Source organism: Natator depressus, chromosome 28 (genome assembly GCF_965152275.1).
Source record: "Natator depressus isolate rNatDep1 chromosome 28, rNatDep2.hap1, whole genome shotgun sequence".
Taxonomy (NCBI): Eukaryota; Metazoa; Chordata; order Testudines; family Cheloniidae; genus Natator; species Natator depressus.
This window is the reverse complement of record NC_134261.1, coordinates 4,159,629-4,181,533: the sequence shown is the minus strand read 5'-3', so window position 1 is coordinate 4,181,533 and position 21,905 is coordinate 4,159,629.

Here is a 21,905-nt window from a genome sequence, read left to right as displayed (position 1 = left end):
CTAGAGCGGCAGTGACACCTGGTAGCCAGTCGGGGTAAGGCACGGACGGTTTCCCCTAGAGCGGCAGTGACACCTGGTGGCCAGTCGGGGTAAGGCACGGACGGTTCCCCCTAGAGCGGCAGTGACACCTGATGGCCAGTCGGGGTAAGGCACGGACGGTTTCCCCTAGAGCGACAGTGACACCTGGTGGCCAGTTGGGGGAAGGCACGGACGGTTTCTCCTAGACCGCAGTGACACCTGGTGGCCCGTCGGGGTAAGGCACGGACGGTTTCCCCTAGAACTGCAGTGACACCTGGTGGCCAGTTGGGGTAAGGCACGGACGGTTTCTCCTAGAGCCGCAGTGACACCTGGTGGCCAGTCGGGGTAAGGCACGGACGGTTTCCCCTAAAGCTGCAGTGACACCTGCTGGCCAGTCGGGGTAAGGCACGGACGGTTTCCCCTAAAGCTGCAGTGACAGCTGGTGGCCAGTCGGGGTAAGGCACGGAGGGTTTCCCCTAAAGCTGCAGTGACACCTGGTGGCCAGTCTGGGTAAGGCACGGACGGTTTCCCCTAGAGCGGCAGTGACACCTGGTGGCCAGTCGGGGTAAGGCACGGACGGTTTCCCCTAGAACTGCAGTGACACCTGGTGGCCAGTCGGGGTAAGGCACGGACGGTTTCCCCTAAAGCTGCAGTGACACCTGGTGTCCAGTCGGGGTAAGGCACGGACGGTTTCCCCTAAAGCTGCAGTGACACCTGGTGGCCAGTCGGGGTAAGGCACGGACGGTTTCCCCTAGAGCGGCAGTGACACCTGGTGGCCAGTTGGGGTAAGGCACGGACGGTTTCCCCTAAAGCTGCAGTGACACCTGGTGGCCAATCGGGGTAAGGCACGGACGGTTTCCCCTAAAGCTGCAGTGACACCTGGTGGCCAATCGGGGTAAGGCACGGACGGTTTCCCCTAGAGCGGCAGTGACACCTGGTGGCCAGTCGGGGTAAGGCACGGACGGTTTCCCCTAGAGCGGCAGTGACACCTGGTGGCCAGTTGGGGTAAGGCACAGACGGTTTCCCCTAAAGCTGCAGTGACACCTGGTGGCCAGTCAGGATAAGGCACGGACGGTTTCCCCTAGAACGGCAGTGACACCTGGCGGCCAGTTGGGGTAAGGCACGGACGGTTTCCCCTAGAGCTGCAGTGACACCTGGTGGCCAGTCGGGATAAGGCACGGACGGTTTCCCCTAGAACGGCAGTGACACCTGGCGGCCAGTCGGGGTAAGGCACGGACAGTTTCCCCTAGAGCGGCAGTGACACCTGGTGGCCAGTCGGGGTAAGGCACGGACGGTTTCCCCTAGAGCGGCAGTGACACCTGGTGGCCAGTCGGGGTAAGGCACGGACGGTTTCCAGTAGAACTGCAGTGACACCTGGTGGCCAGTTGGGGTAAGGCACGGACGGTTTCTCCTAGAGCCGCAGTGACACCTGGTGGCCAGTCGGGGTAAGGCAAGGACGGTTTCCCCTAAAGCTGCAGTGACACCTGGTGGCCAGTCGGGGTAAGGCACGGACGGTTTCCCCTAGAGCGGCAGTGACACCTGGTGGCCAGTCGGGGTAAGGCACGGAGGGTTTCCCCTAAAGCTGCAGTGACACTTGGTGGCCAGTCTGGGTAAGGCACGGACGGTTTCCCCTAGAGCGGCAGTGACACCTGGTGGCCAGTCGGGGTAAGGCACGGACGGTTTCCCCTAAAGCTGCAGTGACACCTGGTGGCCAGTCGGGGTAAGGCACGGACGGTTTCCCCTACAGCGGCAGTGACACCTGGTGTCCAGTCGGGGTAAGGCACGGACGGTTTCCCCTAGAGCGGCAGTGACACCTGGTGGCCAGTCGGGGTAAGGCACGGACGGTTTCCCCTAGAGCGGCAGTGACACCTGGTGGCCAGTCGGGGTAAGGCACGGACGGTTTCCCCTAAAGCGGCAGTGACACCTGGTGGCCAGTCGGGGTAAGGCACGGATGGTTTCCCCTAGAGCGGCAGTGACACCTGGTGGCCAGTCGGGGTAAGGCACGGACGGTTTCCCGTAGAGCGGCAGTGACCCCTGGTGGCCAGTCGGGGTAAGGCACGGACGGTTTCCCCTAAAGCTGCAGTGACACCTGGTGTCCAGTCGGGGTAAGGCACGGACGGTTTCCCCTAGAACTGCAGTGACACCTGGTGGCCAGTTGGGGTAAGGCACGGACGGTTTCTCCTAGAGCCGCAGTGACACCTGGTGGCCAGTCGGGGTAAGGCACGGACGGTTTCCCCTAAAGCTGCAGTGACACCTGCTGGCCAGTCGGGGTAAGGCACGGACGGTTTCCCCTAGAGCTGCAGTGACAGCTGGTGGCCAGTCGGGGTAAGGCACGGAGGGTTTCCCCTAAACCTGCAGTGACACCTGGTGGCCAGTCTGGGTAAGGCACGGACGGTTTCCCCTAGAGCGGCAGTGACACCTGGTGGCCAGTCGGGGTAAGGCACGGACGGTTTCCCCTAGACCGCAGTGACACCTGGTGGCCAGTCGGGGTAAGGCACGGATGGTTTCCCCTAGAGCGGCAGTGACACCTGGTGGCCAGTCGGGGTAAGGCACGGACGGTTTCCCGTAGAGCGGCAGTGACCCCTGGTGGCCAGTCGGGGTAAGGCACGGACGGTTTCCCCTAAAGCTGCAGTGACACCTGGTGTCCAGTCGGGGTAAGGCACGGACGGTTTCCCCTAGAACTGCAGTGACACCTGGTGGCCAGTTGGGGTAAGGCACGGACGGTTTCTCCTAGAGCCGCAGTGACACCTGGTGGCCAGTCGGGGTAAGGCACGGACGGTTTCCCCTAAAGCTGCAGTGACACCTGCTGGCCAGTCGGGGTAAGGCACGGACGGTTTCCCCTAGAGCTGCAGTGACAGCTGGTGGCCAGTCGGGGTAAGGCACGGAGGGTTTCCCCTAAACCTGCAGTGACACCTGGTGGCCAGTCTGGGTAAGGCACGGACGGTTTCCCCTAGAGCGGCAGTGACACCTGGTGGCCAGTCGGGGTAAGGCACGGACGGTTTCCCCTAGACCGCAGTGACACCTGGTGGCCAGTCGGGGTAAGGCACGGACGGTTTCCCCTAAAGCTCCAGTGACACCTGGTGGCCAATCGGGGTAAGGCACGGACGGTTTCCCCTAAAGCTGCAGTGACATCTGGCGGCCAGTCGGGGTAAGGCACGGACGGTTTCCCCTAGAACTGCAGTGACACCTGGTGGCCAGTTGGGGTAAGGCACGGAAGGTTTCTCCTAGAGCCGCAGTGACACGTGGTGGCCAGTCGGGGTAAGGCACGGACGGTTTCCCCTAAAGCTGCAGTGACACCTGCTGGCCAGTCGGGGTAAGGCACGGAAGGTTTCCCCTAGAGCTGCAGTGACAGCTGGTGGCCAGTCGGGGTAAGGCACGGAGGGTTTCCCCTAAACCTGCAGTGACACCTGGTGGCCAGTCTGGGTAAGGCACGGACGGTTTCCCCTAGAGCGGCAGTGACACCTGGTGGCCAGTCGGGGTAAGGCACGGACGGTTTCCCCTAGAGCGGCAGTGACACCTGGTGGCCAGTCGGGGTAAGGCACGGACGGTTTCCCCTAAAGCGGCAGTGACACCTGGTGGCTAGTCGGGGTAAGGCACGGATGGTTTCCCCTTGAGCGGCAGTGACACCTGGTGGCCAGTCGGGGTAAGGCACGGACGGTTTCCCGTAGAGCGGCAGTGACCCCTGGTGGCCAGTCGGGGTAAGGCACGGACGGTTTCCCCTAAAGCTGCAGTGACACCTGGTGTCCAGTCGGGGTAAGGCACGGACGGTTTCCCCTAGAGCAGCAGTGACACCTGGTGGCCACTCGGGGTAAGGCACGGACATTTTCCCCTAAAGCTGCAGTGACACCTGGTGGCCAGTCGGGGTAAGGCACGGACGGTTTCCCCTAAAGCTGGAGTGACACCTGGTGGCCAGTCGGGGTAAGGCACAGACGGTTTCCCCTAGAGCTGCAGTGACACCTGGTGGCCAGTCGGGGTAAGGCACGGACGGTTTCCCCTAAAGCTGCAGTGACACCTGGTGGCCAGTCGGGGTAAGGCACGGACGCTTTATCCTAGAGCGGAAATGACACCTGGTGGCCAGTCGGGGTAAGGCACGGACGGTTTCCCCTAGAGCTGCAGTGACACCTGGTGGCCAGTCGGGATAAGGCACGGACGGTTTCCCCTACAGCGGCAGTGACACCTGGTGGCCAGTCGGGGTAAGGCACGGACGGTTCCCCCTAGAGCGGCAGTGACACCTGGTGGCCAGTCGGGGTAAGGCACGGACGGTTTCCCCTATAGCGGCAGTGACACCTGGTGGCCAGTCGGGGTAAGGCACGGATGGTTCCCCCTAGAGCGGCAGTGACACCTGGTGGCCAGTCGGGGTAAGGCACGGATGGTTCCCCCTAGAGCGGCAGTGACACCTGATGGCCAGTCTGGGTAAGGCACGGACGTTTTCCCCTAGAGCGACAGTGACACCTGGTGGCCAGTCGGGGTAAGGCACGGACGGTTTCCCCTAGACCGCAGTGACACCTGGTGGCCAGTCGGGGTAAGGCACGGACGGTTTCCCCTAGAACTGCAGTGACACCTGGTGGCCAGTTGGGTTAAGGCATGGACGGTTTCTCCTAGAGCCGCAGTGACACCTGGTGGCCAGTCGGGGTAAGGCACGGACGGTTTCCCCTAAAGCTGCAGTGACACCTGGTGGCCAGTCGGGGTAAGGCACGGACGGTTTCCCCTAGAGCGGCAGTGACACCTGGTAGCCAGTCGGGGTAAGGCACGGACGGTTTCCCCTAGAGCGGCAGTGACACCTGGTGGCCAGTCGGGGTAAGGCACGGACGGTTCCCCCTAGAGCGGCAGTGACACCTGATGGCCAGTCGGGGTAAGGCACGGACGGTTTCCCCTAGAGCGACAGTGACACCTGGTGGCCAGTTGGGGGAAGGCACGGACGGTTTCTCCTAGACCGCAGTGACACCTGGTGGCCCGTCGGGGTAAGGCACGGACGGTTTCCCCTAGAACTGCAGTGACACCTGGTGGCCAGTTGGGGTAAGGCACGGACGGTTTCTCCTAGAGCCGCAGTGACACCTGGTGGCCAGTCGGGGTAAGGCACGGACGGTTTCCCCTAAAGCTGCAGTGACACCTGCTGGCCAGTCGGGGTAAGGCACGGACGGTTTCCCCTAAAGCTGCAGTGACAGCTGGTGGCCAGTCGGGGTAAGGCACGGAGGGTTTCCCCTAAAGCTGCAGTGACACCTGGTGGCCAGTCTGGGTAAGGCACGGACGGTTTCCCCTAGAGCGGCAGTGACACCTGGTGGCCAGTCGGGGTAAGGCACGGACGGTTTCCCCTAGAACTGCAGTGACACCTGGTGGCCAGTCGGGGTAAGGCACGGACGGTTTCCCCTAAAGCTGCAGTGACACCTGGTGTCCAGTCGGGGTAAGGCACGGACGGTTTCCCCTAAAGCTGCAGTGACACCTAGTGGCCAGTCGGGGTAAGGCACGGACGGTTTCCCCTAGAGCGGCAGTGACACCTGGTGGCCAGTTGGGGTAAGGCACGGACGGTTTCCCCTAAAGCTGCAGTGACACCTGGTGGCCAATCGGGGTAAGGCACGGACGGTTTCCCCTAAAGCTGCAGTGACACCTGGTGGCCAATCGGGGTAAGGCACGGACGGTTTCCCCTAGAGCGGCAGTGACACCTGGTGGCCAGTCGGGGTAAGGCACGGACGGTTTCCCCTAGAGCGGCAGTGACACCTGGTGGCCAGTCGGGGTAAGGCACAGACGGTATCCCCTAAAGCTGCAGTGACACCTGGTGGCCAGTCAGGATAAGGCACGGACGGTTTCCCCTAGAACGGCAGTGACACCTGGCGGCCAGTTGGGGTAAGGCACGGACGGTTTCCCCTAGAGCTGCAGTGACACCTGGTGGCCAGTCGGGATAAGGCACGGACGGTTTCCCCTAGAACGGCAGTGACACCTGGCGGCCAGTCGGGGTAAGGCACGGACAGTTTCCCCTAGAGCGGCAGTGACACCTGGTGGCCAGTCGGGGTAAGGCACGGACGGTTTCCCCTAGAGCGGCAGTGACACCTGGTGGCCAGTCGGGGTAAGGCACGGACGGTTTCCAGTAGAACTGCAGTGACACCTGGTGGCCAGTTGGGGTAAGGCACGGACGGTTTCTCCTAGAGCCGCAGTGACACCTGGTGGCCAGTCGGGGTAAGGCAAGGACGGTTTCCCCTAAAGCTGCAGTGACACCTGGTGGCCAGTCGGGGTAAGGCACGGACGGTTTCCCCTAGAGCGGCAGTGACACCTGGTGGCCAGTCGGGGTAAGGCACGGAGGGTTTCCCCTAAAGCTGCAGTGACACTTGGTGGCCTGTCTGGGTAAGGCACGGACGGTTTCCCCTAGAGCGGCAGTGACACCTGGTGGCCAGTCGGGGTAAGGCACGGACGGTTTCCCCTAAAGCTGCAGTGACACCTGGTGGCCAGTCGGGGTAAGGCACGGACGGTTTCCCCTAGAGCGGCAGTGACACCTGGTGTCCAGTCGGGGTAAGGCACGGACGGTTTCCCCTAGAGCGGCAGTGACACCTGGTGGCCAGTCGGGGTAAGGCACGGACGGTTTCCCCTAGAGCGGCAGTGACACCTGGTGGCCAGTCGGGGTAAGGCACGGACGGTTTCCCCTAAAGCGGCAGTGACACCTGGTGGCCAGTCGGGGTAAGGCACGGATGGTTTCCCCTAGAGCGGCAGTGACACCTGGTGGCCAGTCGGGGTAAGGCACGGACGGTTTCCCGTAGAGCGGCAGTGACCCCTGGTGGCCAGTCGGGGTAAGGCACGGACGGTTTCCCCTAAAGCTGCAGTGACACCTGGTGTCCAGTCGGGGTAAGGCACGGACGGTTTCCCCTAGAACTGCAGTGACACCTGGTGGCCAGTTGGGGTAAGGCACGGACGGTTTCTCCTAGAGCCGCAGTGACACCTGGTGGCCAGTCGGGGTAAGGCACGGACGGTTTCCCCTAAAGCTGCAGTGACACCTGCTGGCCAGTCGGGGTAAGGCACGGACGGTTTCCCCTAGAGCTGCAGTGACACCTGGTGGCCAGTCGGGGTAAGGCACGGACGGTTTCCCCTAAAGCTGCAGTGACACCTGGTGTCCAGTCGGGGTAAGGCACGGACGGTTTCCCCTAAAGCTGCAGTGACACCTGGTGGCCAGTCGGGGTAAGGCACGGACGGTTTCCCCTAGAGCGGCAGTGACACCTGGTGGCCAGTTGGGGTAAGGCACGGACGGTTTCCCCTAAAGCTGCAGTGACACCTGGTGGCCAATCGGGGTAAGGCACGGACGGTTTCCCCTAAAGCTGCAGTGACACCTGGTGGCCAATCGGGGTAAGGCACGGACGGTTTCCCCTAGAGCGGCAGTGACACCTGGTGGCCAGTCGGGGTAAGGCACGGACGGTTTCCCCTAGAGCGGCAGTGACACCTGGTGGCCAGTCGGGGTAAGGCACAGACGGTTTCCCCTAAAGCTGCAGTGACACCTGGTGGCCAGTCAGGATAAGGCACGGACGGTTTCCCCTAGAACGGCAGTGACACCTGGCGGCCAGTTGGGGTAAGGCACGGACGGTTTCCCCTAGAGCTGCAGTGACACCTGGTGGCCAGTCGGGATAAGGCACGGACGGTTTCCCCTAGAACGGCAGTGACACCTGGCGGCCAGTCGGGGTAAGGCACGGACAGTTTCCCCTAGAGCGGCAGTGACACCTGGTGGCCAGTCGGGGTAAGGCACGGACGGTTTCCCCTAGAGCGGCAGTGACACCTGGTGGCCAGTCGGGGTAAGGCACGGACGGTTTCCAGTACAACTGCAGTGACACCTGGTGGCCAGTTGGGGTAAGGCACGGACGGTTTCTCCTAGAGCCGCAGTGACACCTGGTGGCCAGTCGGGGTAAGGCAAGGACGGTTTCCCCTAAAGCTGCAGTGACACCTGGTGGCCAGTCGGGGTAAGGCACGGACGGTTTCCCCTAGAGCGGCAGTGACACCTGGTGGCCAGTCGGGGTAAGGCACGGAGGGTTTCCCCTAAAGCTGCAGTGACACTTGGTGGCCAGTCTGGGTAAGGCACGGACGGTTTCCCCTAGAGCGGCAGTGACACCTGGTGGCCAGTCGGGGTAAGGCACGGACGGTTTCCCCTAAAGCTGCAGTGACACCTGGTGTCCAGTCGGGGTAAGGCACGGACGGTTTCCCCTAGAGCGGCAGTGACACCTGGTGTCCAGTCGGGGTAAGGCACGGACGGTTTCCCCTAGAGCGGCAGTGACACCTGGTGGCCAGTCGGGGTAAGGCACGGACGGTTTCCCCTAGAGCGGCAGTGACACCTGGTGGCCAGTCGGGGTAAGGCACGGACGGTTTCCCCTAAAGCGGCAGTGACACCTGGTGGCCAGTCGGGGTAAGGCACGGATGGTTTCCCCTAGAGCGGCAGTGACACCTGGTGGCCAGTCGGGGTAAGGCACGGACGGTTTCCCGTAGAGCGGCAGTGACCCCTGGTGGCCAGTCGGGGTAAGGCACGGACGGTTTCCCCTAAAGCTGCAGTGACACCTGGTGTCCAGTCGGGGTAAGGCACGGACGGTTTCCCCTAGAACTGCAGTGACACCTGGTGGCCAGTTGGGGTAAGGCACGGACGGTTTCTCCTAGAGCCGCAGTGACACCTGGTGGCCAGTCGGGGTAAGGCACGGACGGTTTCCCCTAAAGCTGCAGTGACACCTGCTGGCCAGTCGGGGTAAGGCACGGACGGTTTCCGCTAGAGCTGCAGTGACAGCTGGTGGCCAGTCGGGGTAAGGCACGGAGGGTTTCCCCTAAACCTGCAGTGACACCTGGTGGCCAGTCTGGGTAAGGCACGGACGGTTTCCCCTAGAGCGGCAGTGACACCTGGTGGCCAGTCGGGGTAAGGCACGGACGGTTTCCCCTAGACCGCAGTGACACCTGGTGGCCAGTCGGGGTAAGGCACGGACGGTTTCCCCTAAAGCTCCAGTGACACCTGGTGGCCAATCGGGGTAAGGCACGGACGGTTTCCCCTAAAGCTGCAGTGACATCTGGCGGCCAGTCGGGGTAAGGCACGGACGGTTTCCCCTAGAACTGCAGTGACACCTGGTGGCCAGTTGGGGTAAGGCACGGAAGGTTTCTCCTAGAGCCGCAGTGACACGTGGTGGCCAGTCGGGGTAAGGCACGGACGGTTTCCCCTAAAGCTGCAGTGACACCTGCTGGCCAGTCGGGGTAAGGCACGGAAGGTTTCCCCTAGAGCTGCAGTGACAGCTGGTGGCCAGTCGGGGTAAGGCACGGAGGGTTTCCCCTAAACCTGCAGTGACACCTGGTGGCCAGTCTGGGTAAGGCACGGACGGTTTCCCCGAGAGCGGCAGTGACACCTGGTGGCCAGTCGGGGTAAGGCACGGACGGTTTCCCCTAGAGCGGCAGTGACACCTGGTGGCCAGTCGGGGTAAGGCACGGACGGTTTCCCCTAAAGCGGCAGTGACACCTGGTGGCTAGTCGGGGTAAGGCACGGATGGTTTCCCCTTGAGCGGCAGTGACACCTGGTGGCCAGTCGGGGTAAGGCACGGACGGTTTCCCGTAGAGCGGCAGTGACCCCTGGTGGCCAGTCGGGGTAAGGCACGGACGGTTTCCCCTAAAGCTGCAGTGACACCTGGTGTCCAGTCGGGGTAAGGCACGGACGGTTTCCCCTAGAGCAGCAGTGACACCTGGTGGCCACTCGGGGTAAGGCACGGACATTTTCCCCTAAAGCTGCAGTGACACCTGGTGGCCAGTCGGGGTAAGGCACGGACGGTTTCCCCTAAAGCTGGAGTGACACCTGGTGGCCAGTCGGGGTAAGGCACAGACGGTTTCCCCTAGAGCTGCAGTGACACCTGGTGGCCAGTCGGGGTAAGGCACGGACGGTTTCCCCTAGAGCGGCAGTGACACCTGGTGGCCAGTCGGGGTAAGGCACGGACGGTTTCCCCTAAAGCTGCAGTGACACCTGGTGGCCAATCGGGGTAAGGCACGGGCGGTTTCCCCTAAAGCTGCAGTGACACCTGGCGGCCAGTCGGGGTAAGGCACGGACGGTTTCCCCTAGAACTCCAGTGACACCTGGTGGCCAGTTGGGGTAAGGCACGGACGGTTTCTCCTAGAGCCGCAGTGACACCTGGTGGCCAGTCGGGGTAAGGCACGGACGGTTCCCCCTAGAGCGGCAGTGACACCTGGTGGCCAGTCGGGGTAAGGCACGGACGGTTTCCCCTATAGCGGCAGTGACACCTGGTGGCCAGTCGGGGTAAGGCACGGATGGTTCCCCCTAGAGCGGCAGTGACACCTGATGGCCAGTCTGGGTAAGGCACGGACGTTTTCCCCTAGAGCGACAGTGACACCTGGTGGCCAGTCGGGGTAAGGCACGGACGGTTTCCCCTAGACCGCAGTGACACCTGGTGGCCAGTCGGGGTAAGGCACGGACGGTTTCCCCTAGAACTGCAGTGACACCTGGTGGCCAGTTGGGTTAAGGCATGGACGGTTTCTCCTAGAGCCGCAGTGACACCTGGTGGCCAGTCGGGGTAAGGCACGGACGGTTTCCCCTAAAGCTGCAGTGACACCTGGTGGCCAGTCGGGGTAAGGCACGGACGGTTTCCCCTAGAGCGGCAGTGACACCTGGTAGCCAGTCGGGGTAAGGCACGGACGGTTTCCCCTAGAGCGGCAGTGACACCTGGTGGCCAGTCGGGGTAAGGCACGGACGGTTCCCCCTAGAGCGGCAGTGACACCTGATGGCCAGTCGGGGTAAGGCACGGACGGTTTCCCCTAGAGCGACAGTGACACCTGGTGGCCAGTTTGGGGAAGGCACGGACGGTTTCTCCTAGACCGCAGTGACACCTGGTGGCCCGTCGGGGTAAGGCACGGACGGTTTCCCCTAGAACTGCAGTGACACCTGGTGGCCAGTTGGGGTAAGGCACGGACGGTTTCTCCTAGAGCCGCAGTGACACCTGGTGGCCAGTCGGGGTAAGGCACGGACGGTTTCCCCTAAAGCTGCAGTGACACCTGCTGGCCAGTCGGGGTGAGGCACGGACGGTTTCCCCTAAAGCTGCAGTGACAGCTGGTGGCCAGTCGGGGAAAGGCACGGAGGGTTTCCCCTAAAGCTGCAGTGACACCTGGTGGCCAGTCTGGGTAAGGCACGGACGGTTTCCCCTAGAGCGGCAGTGACACCTGGTGGCCAGTCGGGGTAAGGCACGGACGGTTTCCCCTAGAACTGCAGTGACACCTGGTGGCCAGTCGGGGTAAGGCACGGACGGTTTCCCCTAAAGCTGCAGTGACACCTGGTGTCCAGTCGGGGTAAGGCACGGACGGTTTCCCCTAAAGCTGCAGTGACACCTGGTGGCCAGTCGGGGTAAGGCACGGACGGTTTCCCCTAGAGCTGCAGTGACACCTGGTGGCCAGTCGGGGTAAGGCACGGACGGTTTCCCCTAGAGCGGCAGTGACACCTGGTGGCCAGTTGGGGTAAGGCACGGACGGTTTCCCCTAAAGCTGCAGTGACACCTGGTGGCCAATCGGGGTAAGGCACGGACGGTTTCCCCTAAAGCTGCAGTGACACCTGGTGGCCAATCGGGGTAAGGCACGGACGGTTTCCCCTAGAGCGGCAGTGACACCTGGTGGCCAGTCGGGGTAAGGCACGGACGGTTTCCCCTAGAGCGGCAGTGACACCTGGTGGCCAGTCGGGGTAAGGCACAGACGGTTTCCCCTAAAGCTGCAGTGACACCTGGTGGCCAGTCAGGATAAGGCACGGACGGTTTCCCCTAGAACGGCAGTGACACCTGGCGGCCAGTTGGGGTAAGGCACGGACGGTTTCCCCTAGAGCTGCAGTGACACCTGGTGGCCAGTCGGGATAAGGCACGGACGGTTTGCCCTAGAACGGCAGTGACACCTGGCGGCCAGTCGGGGTAAGGCACGGACAGTTTCCCCTAGAGCGGCAGTGACACCTGGTGGCCAGTCGGGGTAAGGCACGGACGGTTTCCCCTAGAGCGGCAGTGACACCTGGTGGCCAGTCGGGGTAAGGCACGGACGGTTTCCAGTAGAACTGCAGTGACACCTGGTGGCCAGTTGGGGTAAGGCACGGACGGTTTCTCCTAGAGCCGCAGTGACACCTGGTGGCCAGTCGGGGTAAGGCAAGGACGGTTTCCCCTAAAGCTGCAGTGACATCTGGTGGCCAGTCGGGGTAAGGCACGGACGGTTTCCCCTAGAGCGGCAGTGACACCTGGTGGCCAGTCGGGGTAAGGCACGGAGGGTTTCCCCTAAAGCTGCAGTGACACCTGGTGGCCAGTCTGGGTAATGCACGGACGGTTTCCCCTAGAGCGGCAGTGACACCTGGTGGCCAGTCGGGGTAAGGCACGGACGGTTTCCCCTAAAGCTGCAGTGACACCTGGTGGCCAGTCGGGGTAAGGCACGGACGGTTTCCCCTAGAGCGACAGTGACACCTGGTGGCCAGTCGGGGTAAGGCACGGACGGTTTCCCCTAGAGCGGCAGTGACACCTGGTGGCCAGTCGGGGTAAGGCACGGACGGTTTCCCCTAGAGCGGCAGTGACACCTGGTGGCCAGTCGGGGTAAGGCACGGACGGTTTCCCCTAAAGCGGCAGTGACACCTGGTGGCCAGTCGGGGTAAGGCACGGATGGTTTCCCCTAGAGCGGCAGTGACACCTGGTGGCCAGTCGGGGTAAGGCACGGACGGTTTCCCGTAGAGCGGCAGTGACCCCTGGTGGCCAGTCGGGGTAAGGCACGGACGGTTTCCCCTAAAGCTGCAGTGACACCTGGTGTCCAGTCGGGGTAAGGCACGGACGGTTTCCCCTAGAACTGCAGTGACACCTGGTGGCCAGTTGGGGTAAGGCACGGACGGTTTCTCCTAGAGCCGCAGTGACACCTGGTGGCCAGTCGGGGTAAGGCACGGACGGTTTCCCCTAAAGCTGCAGTGACACCTGCTGGCCAGTCGGGGTAAGGCACGGACCGTTTCCCCTAGAGCTGCAGTGACAGCTGGTGGCCAGTCGGGGTAAGGCACGGAGGGTTTCCCCTAAACCTGCAGTGACACCTGGTGGCCAGTCTGGGTAAGGCACGGACGGTTTCCCCTAGAGCGGCAGTGACACCTGGTGGCCAGTCGGGGTAAGGCACGGACGGTTTCCCCTAGACCGCAGTGACACCTGGTGGCCAGTCGGGGTAAGGCACGGACGGTTTCCCCTAGAACTGCAGTGACACCTGGTGGCCAGTTGGGGTAAGGCACGGACGGTTTCTCCTAGAGCCGCAGTGACACCTGGTGGCCAGTCGGGATAAGGCACGGACGGTTTCCCCTAAAGCTGCAGTGACACCTGGTGGCCATTCGGGGTAAGGCACGGACGGTTTCCCCTAGAGCTGCAGTGACACCTGGTGGCCAGTCGGGGTAAGGCACGGAGGGTTTCCCCTAAAGCTGCAGTGACACCTGGTGGCCAGTCTGGGTAAGGCACGGACGGTTTCCCCTAGAGCGGCAGTGACACCTGGTGGCCAGTCGGGGTAAGGCACGGACGGTTTCCCCTAAAGCTGCAGTGACACCTGGTGGCCAGTCGGGGTAAGGCACGGACGGTTTATCCTAGAGCGGCAGTGACACCTGGCGGCCAGTTGGGGTAAGGCACGGACGGTTTCCCCTAAAGCTGCAGTGACACCTGCTGGCCAATCGGGGTAAGGCACGGACGGTTTCCCCTAAAGCTGCAGTGACACCTGGCGGCCAGTCGGGGTAAGGCACGGACGGTTTCCCCTAGAGCTGCAGTGACACCTGGTGGCCAGTCGGGATAAGGCACGGACGGTTTCCCCTAGAACGGCAGTGACACCTGGCGGCCAGTTGGGGTAAGGCACGGACGGTTTCCCCTAGAGCTGCAGTGATACCTGGTGGCCAGTCGGGGTAAGGCACGGACGGTTTCCCCTAGAGCGGCAGTGACACCTGGCGGCCAGTCGGGGTAAGGCACGGACGGTTTCCCCTAGAGCTGCAGTGACACCTGGTGGCCAGTCGGGGTAAGGCATGGACGGTTTCCCCTAGAGCGGCAGTGACACCTGGTGGCCAGTCGGGGTAAGGCACGGACGTTTTCCCCTAGAGCGGCAGTGACACCTGGTGGCCAGTCGGGGTAAGGCACGGACGGTTTCCCCTAGAGCGGCAGTGACACCTGGTGGCCAGTCGGGGTAAGGCACGGACGGTTTCCCCTAGAGCTGCAGTGACACCTGGTGGCTAGTCGGGGTAAGGCACGGACGGTTTCCCCTAGAGCGGCAGTGACACCTGGTGGCCAGTCGGGGTAAGGCACGGACGGTTTCCCCTAGAGCTGCAGTGATACCTGGTGGCCAGTCGGGGTAAGGCACGGACGGTTTCCCCTAGAGCGGCAGTGACACCTGGTGGCCAGTCGGGGTAAGGCACGGACGGTTTCCCCTAAAGCTGCAGTGACACCTGGTGGCCAATCGGGGTAACGCACGGACGGTTTCCCCTAAAGCTGCAGTGACACCTGGCGGCCAGTCGGGGTAAGGCACGGACGGTTTCCCCTAGAACTGCAGTGACACCTGGTGGCCAGTTGGGGTAAGGCACGGACGGTTTCTCCTAGAGCCGCAGTGACACCTGGTGGCCAGTCGGGGTAAGGCACGGACGGTTTCCCCTAAAGCTGCAGTGACACCTGCTGGCCAGTCGGGGTAAGGCAAGGACGGTTTCCCCTAGAGCTGCAGTGACAGCTGGTGGCCAGTCGGGGTAAGGCACGGAGGGTTTCCCCTAAACCTGCAGTGACACCTGGTGGCCAGTCTGGGTAAGGCACGGACGGTTTCCCCTAGAGCGGCAGTGACACCTGGTGGCCAGTCGGGGTAAGGCACGGACGGTTTCCCCTAGACCGCAGTGACACCTGGTGGCCAGTCGGGGTAAGGCACGGACGGTTTCCCCTAGAACTGCAGTGACACCTGGTGGCCAGTTGGGGTAAGGCACGGACGGTTTCTCCTAGAGCGGCAGTGACACCTGGTGGCCAGTCGGGATAAGGAACGGACGGTTTCCCCTAAAGCTGCAGTGACACCTGGTGGCCAGTCGGGGTAAGGCACGGACGGTTTCCCCTAGAGCTGCAGTGACACCTGGTGGCCAGTCGGGGTAAGGCACGGAGGGTTTCCCCTAAAGCTGCAGTGACACCTGGTGGCCAGTCTGGGTAAGGCACGGACGGTTTCCCCTAGAGCGGCAGTGACACCTGGTGGCCAGTCGGGGTAAGGCACGGACGGTTTCCCCTAAAGCTGCAGTGACACCTGGTGGCCAGTCGGGGTAAGGCACGGACGGTTTATCCTAGAGCGGCAGTGACACCTGGTGGCCAGTCGGGGTAAGGCACGGACGGTTTCCCCTAGAGCGGCAGTGACACCTGGTGGCCAGTCGCGGTAAGGCACGGACGGTTTCCCCTAGAGCGGCAGTGACACCTGGTGGCCAGTCGGGGTAAGGCACGGACGGTATCCCCTAGAGCGGCAGTGACACCTGGTGGCCAGTCGGGGTAAGGCACGGACGGTTTTCCGTAGAGCGGCAGTGACACCTGGTGGCCAGTCGGGGTAAGGCACGGACGGTTTCCCCTAAAGCTGCAGTGACACCTGGTGTCCAGTCGGGGTAAGGCACGGACGGTTTCCCCTAAAGCTGCAGTGACACCTGTTGGCCAGTCGGGGTAAGGCACGGACGGTTTCCCCTAGAGCTGCAGTGACACCTGGTGGCCAGTCGGGGTAAGGCACGGACGGTTTCCCCTAGAGCCGCAGTGACACCTGGCGGCCAGTTGGGGTAAGGCACGGACGGTTTCCCCTAAAGCTGCAGTGACACCTGCTGGCCAATCGGGGTAAGGCACGGACGGTTTCCCCTAAAGCTGCAGTGACACCTGGCGGCCAGTCGGGGTAAGGCACGGACGGTTTCCCCTAGAGCTGCAGTGACACCTGGTGGCCAGTCGGGATAAGGCACGGACGGTTTCCCCTAGAACGGCAGTGACACCTGGCGGCCAGTTGGGGTAAGGCACGGACGGTTTCCCCTAGAGCTGCAGTGACACCTGGTGGCCAGTCGGGGTAAGGCACGGACGGTTTCCCCTAGAACGGCAGTGACACCTGGCGGCCAGTTGGGGTAAGGCACGGACGGTTTCCCCTAGAGCTGCAGTGATACCTGGTGGCCAGTCGGGGTAAGGCACGGACGGTTTCCCCTAGAGCGGCAGTGACACCTGGCGGCCAGTCGGGGTAAGGCACGGACGGTTTCCCCTAGAGCTGCAGTGACACCTGGTGGCCAGTCGGGGTAAGGCATGGACGGTTTCCCCTAGAGCGGCAGTGACACCTGGTGGCCAGTCGGGGTAAGGCACGGACGTTTTCCCCTAGAGCGGCAGTGACACCTGGTGGCCAGTCGGGGTAAGGCACGGACGGTTTCCCCTAGAGCGGCAGTGACACCTGGTGGCCAGTCGGGGTAAGGCACGGACGGTTTCCCCTAGAGCTGCAGTGACACCTGGTGGCTAGTCGGGGTAAGGCACGGACGGTTTCCCCTAGAGCGGCAGTGACACCTGGTGGCCAGTCGGGGTAAGGCACGGACGGTTTCCCCTAGAGCTGCAGTGATACCTGGTGGCCAGTCGGGGTAAGGCACGGACGGTTTCCCCTAGAGCGGCAGTGACACCTGGTGGCCAGTCGGGGTAAGGCACGGACGGTTTCCCCTAAAGCTGCAGTGACACCTGGTGGCCAATCGGGGTAACGCACGGACGGTTTCCCCTAAAGCTGCAGTGACACCTGGCGGCCAGTCGGGGTAAGGCACGGACGGTTTCCCCTAGAACTGCAGTGACACCTGGTGGCCAGTTGGGGTAAGGCACGGACGGTTTCTCCTAGAGCCGCAGTGACACCTGGTGGCCAGTCGGGGTAAGGCACGGACGGTTTCCCCTAAAGCTGCAGTGACACCTGCTGGCCAGTCGGGGTAAGGCACGGACGGTTTCCCCTAGAGCTGCAGTGACAGCTGGTGGCCAGTCGGGGTAAGGCACGGAGGGTTTCCCCTAAACCTGCAGTGACACCTGGTGGCCAGTCTGGGTAAGGCACGGACGGTTTCCCCTAGAGCGGCAGTGACACCTGGTGGCCAGTCGGGGTAAGGCACGGACGGTTTCCCCTAGACCGCAGTGACACCTGGTGGCCAGTCGGGGTAAGGCACGGACGGTTTCCCCTAGAACTGCAGTGACACCTGGTGGCCAGTTGGGGTAAGGCACGGACGGTTTCTCCTAGAGCGGCAGTGACACCTGGTGGCCAGTCGGGATAAGGAACGGACGGTTTCCCCTAAAGCTGCAGTGACACCTGGTGGCCAGTCGGGGTAAGGCACGGACGGTTTCCCCTAGAGCTGCAGTGACACCTGGTGGCCAGTCGGGGTAAGGCACGGAGGGTTTCCCCTAAAGCTGCAGTGACACCTGGTGGCCAGTCTGGGTAAGGCACGGACGGTTTCCCCTAGAGCGGCAGTGACACCTGGTGGCCAGTCGGGGTAAGGCACGGACGGTTTCCCCTAAAGCTGCAGTGACACCTGGTGGCCAGTCGGGGTAAGGCACGGACGGTTTATCCTAGAGCGGCAGTGACACCTGGTGGCCAGTCGGGGTAAGGCACGGACGGTTTCCCCTAGAGCGGCAGTGACACCTGGTGGCCAGTCGCGGTAAGGCACGGACGGTTTCCCCTAGAGCGGCAGTGACACCTGGTGGCCAGTCGGGGTAAGGCACGGACGGTATCCCCTAGAGCGGCAGTGACACCTGGTGGCCAGTCGGGGTAAGGCACGGACGGTTTTCCGTAGAGCGGCAGTGACACCTGGTGGCCAGTCGGGGTAAGGCACGGACGGTTTCCCCTAAAGCTGCAGTGACACCTGGTGTCCAGTCGGGGTAAGGCACGGACGGTTTCCCCTAAAGCTGCAGTGACACCTGGTGGCCAGTCGGGGTAAGGCACGGACGGTTTCCCCTAGAGCTGCAGTGACACCTGGTGGCCAGTCGGGGTAAGGCACGGACGGTTTCCCCTAGAGCCGCAGTGACACCTGGCGGCCAGTTGGGGTAAGGCACGGACGGTTTCCCCTAAAGCTGCAGTGACACCTGCTGGCCAATCGGGGTAAGGCACGGACGGTTTCCCCTAAAGCTGCAGTGACACCTGGCGGCCAGTCGGGGTAAGGCACGGACGGTTTCCCCTAGAGCTGCAGTGACACCTGGTGGCCAGTCGGGATAAGGCACGGACGGTTTCCCCTAGAACGGCAGTGACACCTGGCGGCCAGTTGGGGTAAGGCACGGACGGTTTCCCCTAGAGCTGCAGTGACACCTGGTGGCCAGTCGGGGTAAGGCACGGACGGTTTCCCCTAGAGCGGCAGTGACACCTGGCGGCCAGTCGGGGTAAGGCACGGACGGTTTCCCCTAGAGCTGCAGTGACACCTGGTGGCCAGTCGGGGTAAGGCACGGACGGTTTCCCCTAGAGCGGCAGTGACACCTGGTGGCCAGTCGGGGTAAGGCACGGACGTTTTCCCCTAGAGCGGCAGTGACACCTGGTGGCCAGTCGGGGTAAGGCACGGACGGTTTCCCCTAGAGCGGCAGTGACACCTGGTGGCCAGTCGGGGTAAGGCACGGACGGTTTCCCCTAGAGCTGCAGTGACACCTGGTGGCCAGTCGGGGTAAGGCACGGACGGTTTCCCCTAGAGCGACAGTGACATCTGGTGGCCAGTCGGGGTAAGGCACGGACAGTTTCCCCTAAAGCTGCAGTGACACCTGGTGTCCAGTCGGGGTAAGGCACGGATGGTTTCCCGTAGAGCGGCAGTGACCCCTGGTGGCCAGTCGGGGTAAGGCACGGACGGTTTCCCCTAAAGCTGCAGTGACACCTGGTGTCCAGTCGGGGTAAGGCACGGACGGTTTCCCCTAGAGCAGCAGTGACACCTGGTGGCCACTCGGGGTAAGGCACGGACATTTTCCCCTAAAGCTGCAGTGACACCTGGTGGCCAGTCGGGGTAAGGCACGGACGGTTTCCCCTAAAGCTGGAGTGACACCTGGTGGCCAGTCGGGGTAAGGCACAGACGGTTTCCCCTAGAGCTGCAGTGACACCTGGTGGCCAGTCGGGGTAAGGCACGGACGGTTTCCCGTAGAGCGGCAGTGACACCTGGTGGCCAGTCGGGGTAAGGCACGGACGGTTTCCCGTAGAGCGGCAGTGACACCTGGTGGCCAGTCGGGGTAAGGCACGGACGGTTTCCCCTAAAGCTGCAGTGACACCTGGTGGCCAATCGGGGTAAGGCACGGACGGTTTCCCCTAAAGCTGCAGTGACACCTGGCGGCCAGTCGGGGTAAGGCACGGACGGTTTCCCCTAGAACTGCAGTGACACCTGGTGGCCAGTTGGGGTAAGGCACGGACGGTTTCTCCTAGAGCCGCAGTGACACCTGGTGGCCAGTCGGGGTAAGGCACGGACGGTTTCCCCTAAAGCTGCAGTGACACCTGCTGGCCAGTCGGGGTAAGGCACGGACGGTTTCCCCTAGAGCTGCAGTGACAGCTGGTGGCCAGTCGGGGTAAGGCACGGAGGGTTTCCCCTAAACCTGCAGTGACACCTGGTGGCCAGTCTGGGTAAGGCACGGACGGTTTCCCCTAGAGCGGCAGTGACACCTGGTGGCCAGTCGGGGTAAGGCACGGACGGTTTCCCCTAGACCGCAGTGACACCTGGTGGCCAGTCGGGGTAAGGCACGGACGGTTTCCCCTAGAACTGCAGTGACACCTGGTGGCCAGTTGGGGTAAGGCACGGACGGTTTCTCCTAGAGCCGCAGTGACACCTGGTGGCCAGTCGGGATAAGGCACGGACGGTTTCCCCTAAAGCTGCAGTGACACCTGGTGGCCAGTCGGGGTAAGGCACGGACGGTTTCCCCTAGAGCTGCAGTGACACCTGGTGGCCAGTCGGGGTAAGGCACGGAGGGTTTCCCCTAAAGCTGCAGTGACACCTGGTGGCCAGTCTGGGTAAGGCACGGACGGTTTCCCCTAGAGCGGCAGTGACACCTGGTGGCCAGTCGGGGTAAGGCACGGACGGTTTCCCCTAAAGCTGCAGTGACACCTGGGGGCCAGTCGGGGTAAGGCACGGACGGTTTATCCTAGAGCGGCAGTGACACCTGGTGGCCAGTCGGGGTAAGGCACGGACGGTTTCCCCTAGAGCGGCAGTGACACCTGGTGGCCAGTCGCGGTAAGGCACGGACGGTTTCCCCTAGAGCGGCAGTGACACCTGGTGGCCAGTCGGGGTAAGGCACGGACGGTTTCCCCTAGAGCGGCAGTGACACCTGGTGGCCAGTCGGGGTAAGGCACGGACGGTTTTCCGTAGAGCGGCAGTGACACCTGGTGGCCAGTCGGGGTAAGGCACGGACGGTTTCCCCTAAAGCTGCAGTGACACCTGGTGTCCAGTCGGGGTAAGGCACGGACGGTTTCCCCTAAAGCTGCAGTGACACCTGGTGGCCAGTCGGGGTAAGGCACGGACGGTTTCCCCTAAAGCTGCAGTGACACCTGGCGGCCAGTCGGGGTAAGGCACGGACGGTTTCCCCTAGAACTGCAGTGACACCTGGTGGCCAGTTGGGGTAAGGCACGGACGGTTTCTCCTAGAGCCGCAGTGACACCTGGTGGCCAGTCGGGGTAAGGCACGGACGGTTTCCCCTAAAGCTGCAGTGACACCTGGTGGCCACTCGGGGTAAGGCACGGACGGTTTCCCCTAGAGCGGCAGTGACACCTGGTGGCCAGTCGGGGTAAGGCACGGACGGTTTCCCCTAGAGCGGCAGTGACACCTGGTGGCCAGTCGGGGTAAGGCACGGACGGTTTCCCCTAGAGCGGCAGTGACACCTGGTGGCCAGTCGGGGTAAGGCACGGACGGTTCCCCCTAGAGCGGCAGTGACACCTGATGGCCAGTCGGGGTAAGGCACGGACGGTTTCCCCTAGAGCGACAGTGACACCTGGTGGCCAGTTGGGGGAAGGCACGGACGGTTTCTCCTAGACCGCAGTGACACCTGGTGGCCCGTCGGGGTAAGGCACGGACGGTTTCCCCTAGAACTGCAGTGACACCTGGTGGCCAGTTGGGGTAAGGCACGGACGGTTTCTCCTAGAGCCGCAGTGACACCTGGTGGCCAGTCGGGGTAAGGCACGGACGGTTTCCCCTAAAGCTGCAGTGACACCTGCTGGCCAGTCGGGGTAAGGCACGGACGGTTTCCCCTAAAGCTGCAGTGACAGCTGGTGGCCAGTCGGGGTAAGGCACGGAGGGTTTCCCCTAAAGCTGCAGTGACACCTGGTGGCCAGTCTGGGTAAGGCACGGACGGTTTCCCCTAGAGCGGCAGTGACACCTGGTGGCCAGTCGGGGTAAGGCACGGACGGTTACCCCTAGAACTGCAGTGACACCTGGTGGCCAGTCGGGGTAAGGCACGGACGGTTTCCCCTAAAGCTGCAGTGACACCTGGTGTCCAGTCGGGGTAAGGCACGGACGGTTTCCCCTAAAGCTGCAGTGACACCTGGTGGCCAGTCGGGGTAAGGCACGGACGGTTTCCCCTAGAGCTGCAGTGACACCTGGTGGCCAGTCGGGGTAAGGCACGGACGGTTTCCCCTAGAGCGGCAGTGACACCTGGTGGCCAGTTGGGGTAAGGCACGGACGGTTTCCCCTAAAGCTGCAGTGACACCTGGTGGCCAATCGGGGTAAGGCACGGACGGTTTCCCCTAAAGCTGCAGTGACACCTGGTGGCCAATCGGGGTAAGGCACGGACGGTTTCCCCTAGAGCGGCAGTGACACCTGGTGGCCAGTCGGGGTAAGGCACGGACGGTTTCCCCTAGAGCGGCAGTGACACCTGGTGGCCAGTCGGGGTAAGGCACAGACGGTTTCCCCTAAAGCTGCAGTGACACCTGGTGGCCAGTCAGGATAAGGCACGGACGGTTTCCCCTAGAACGGCAGTGACACCTGGCGGCCA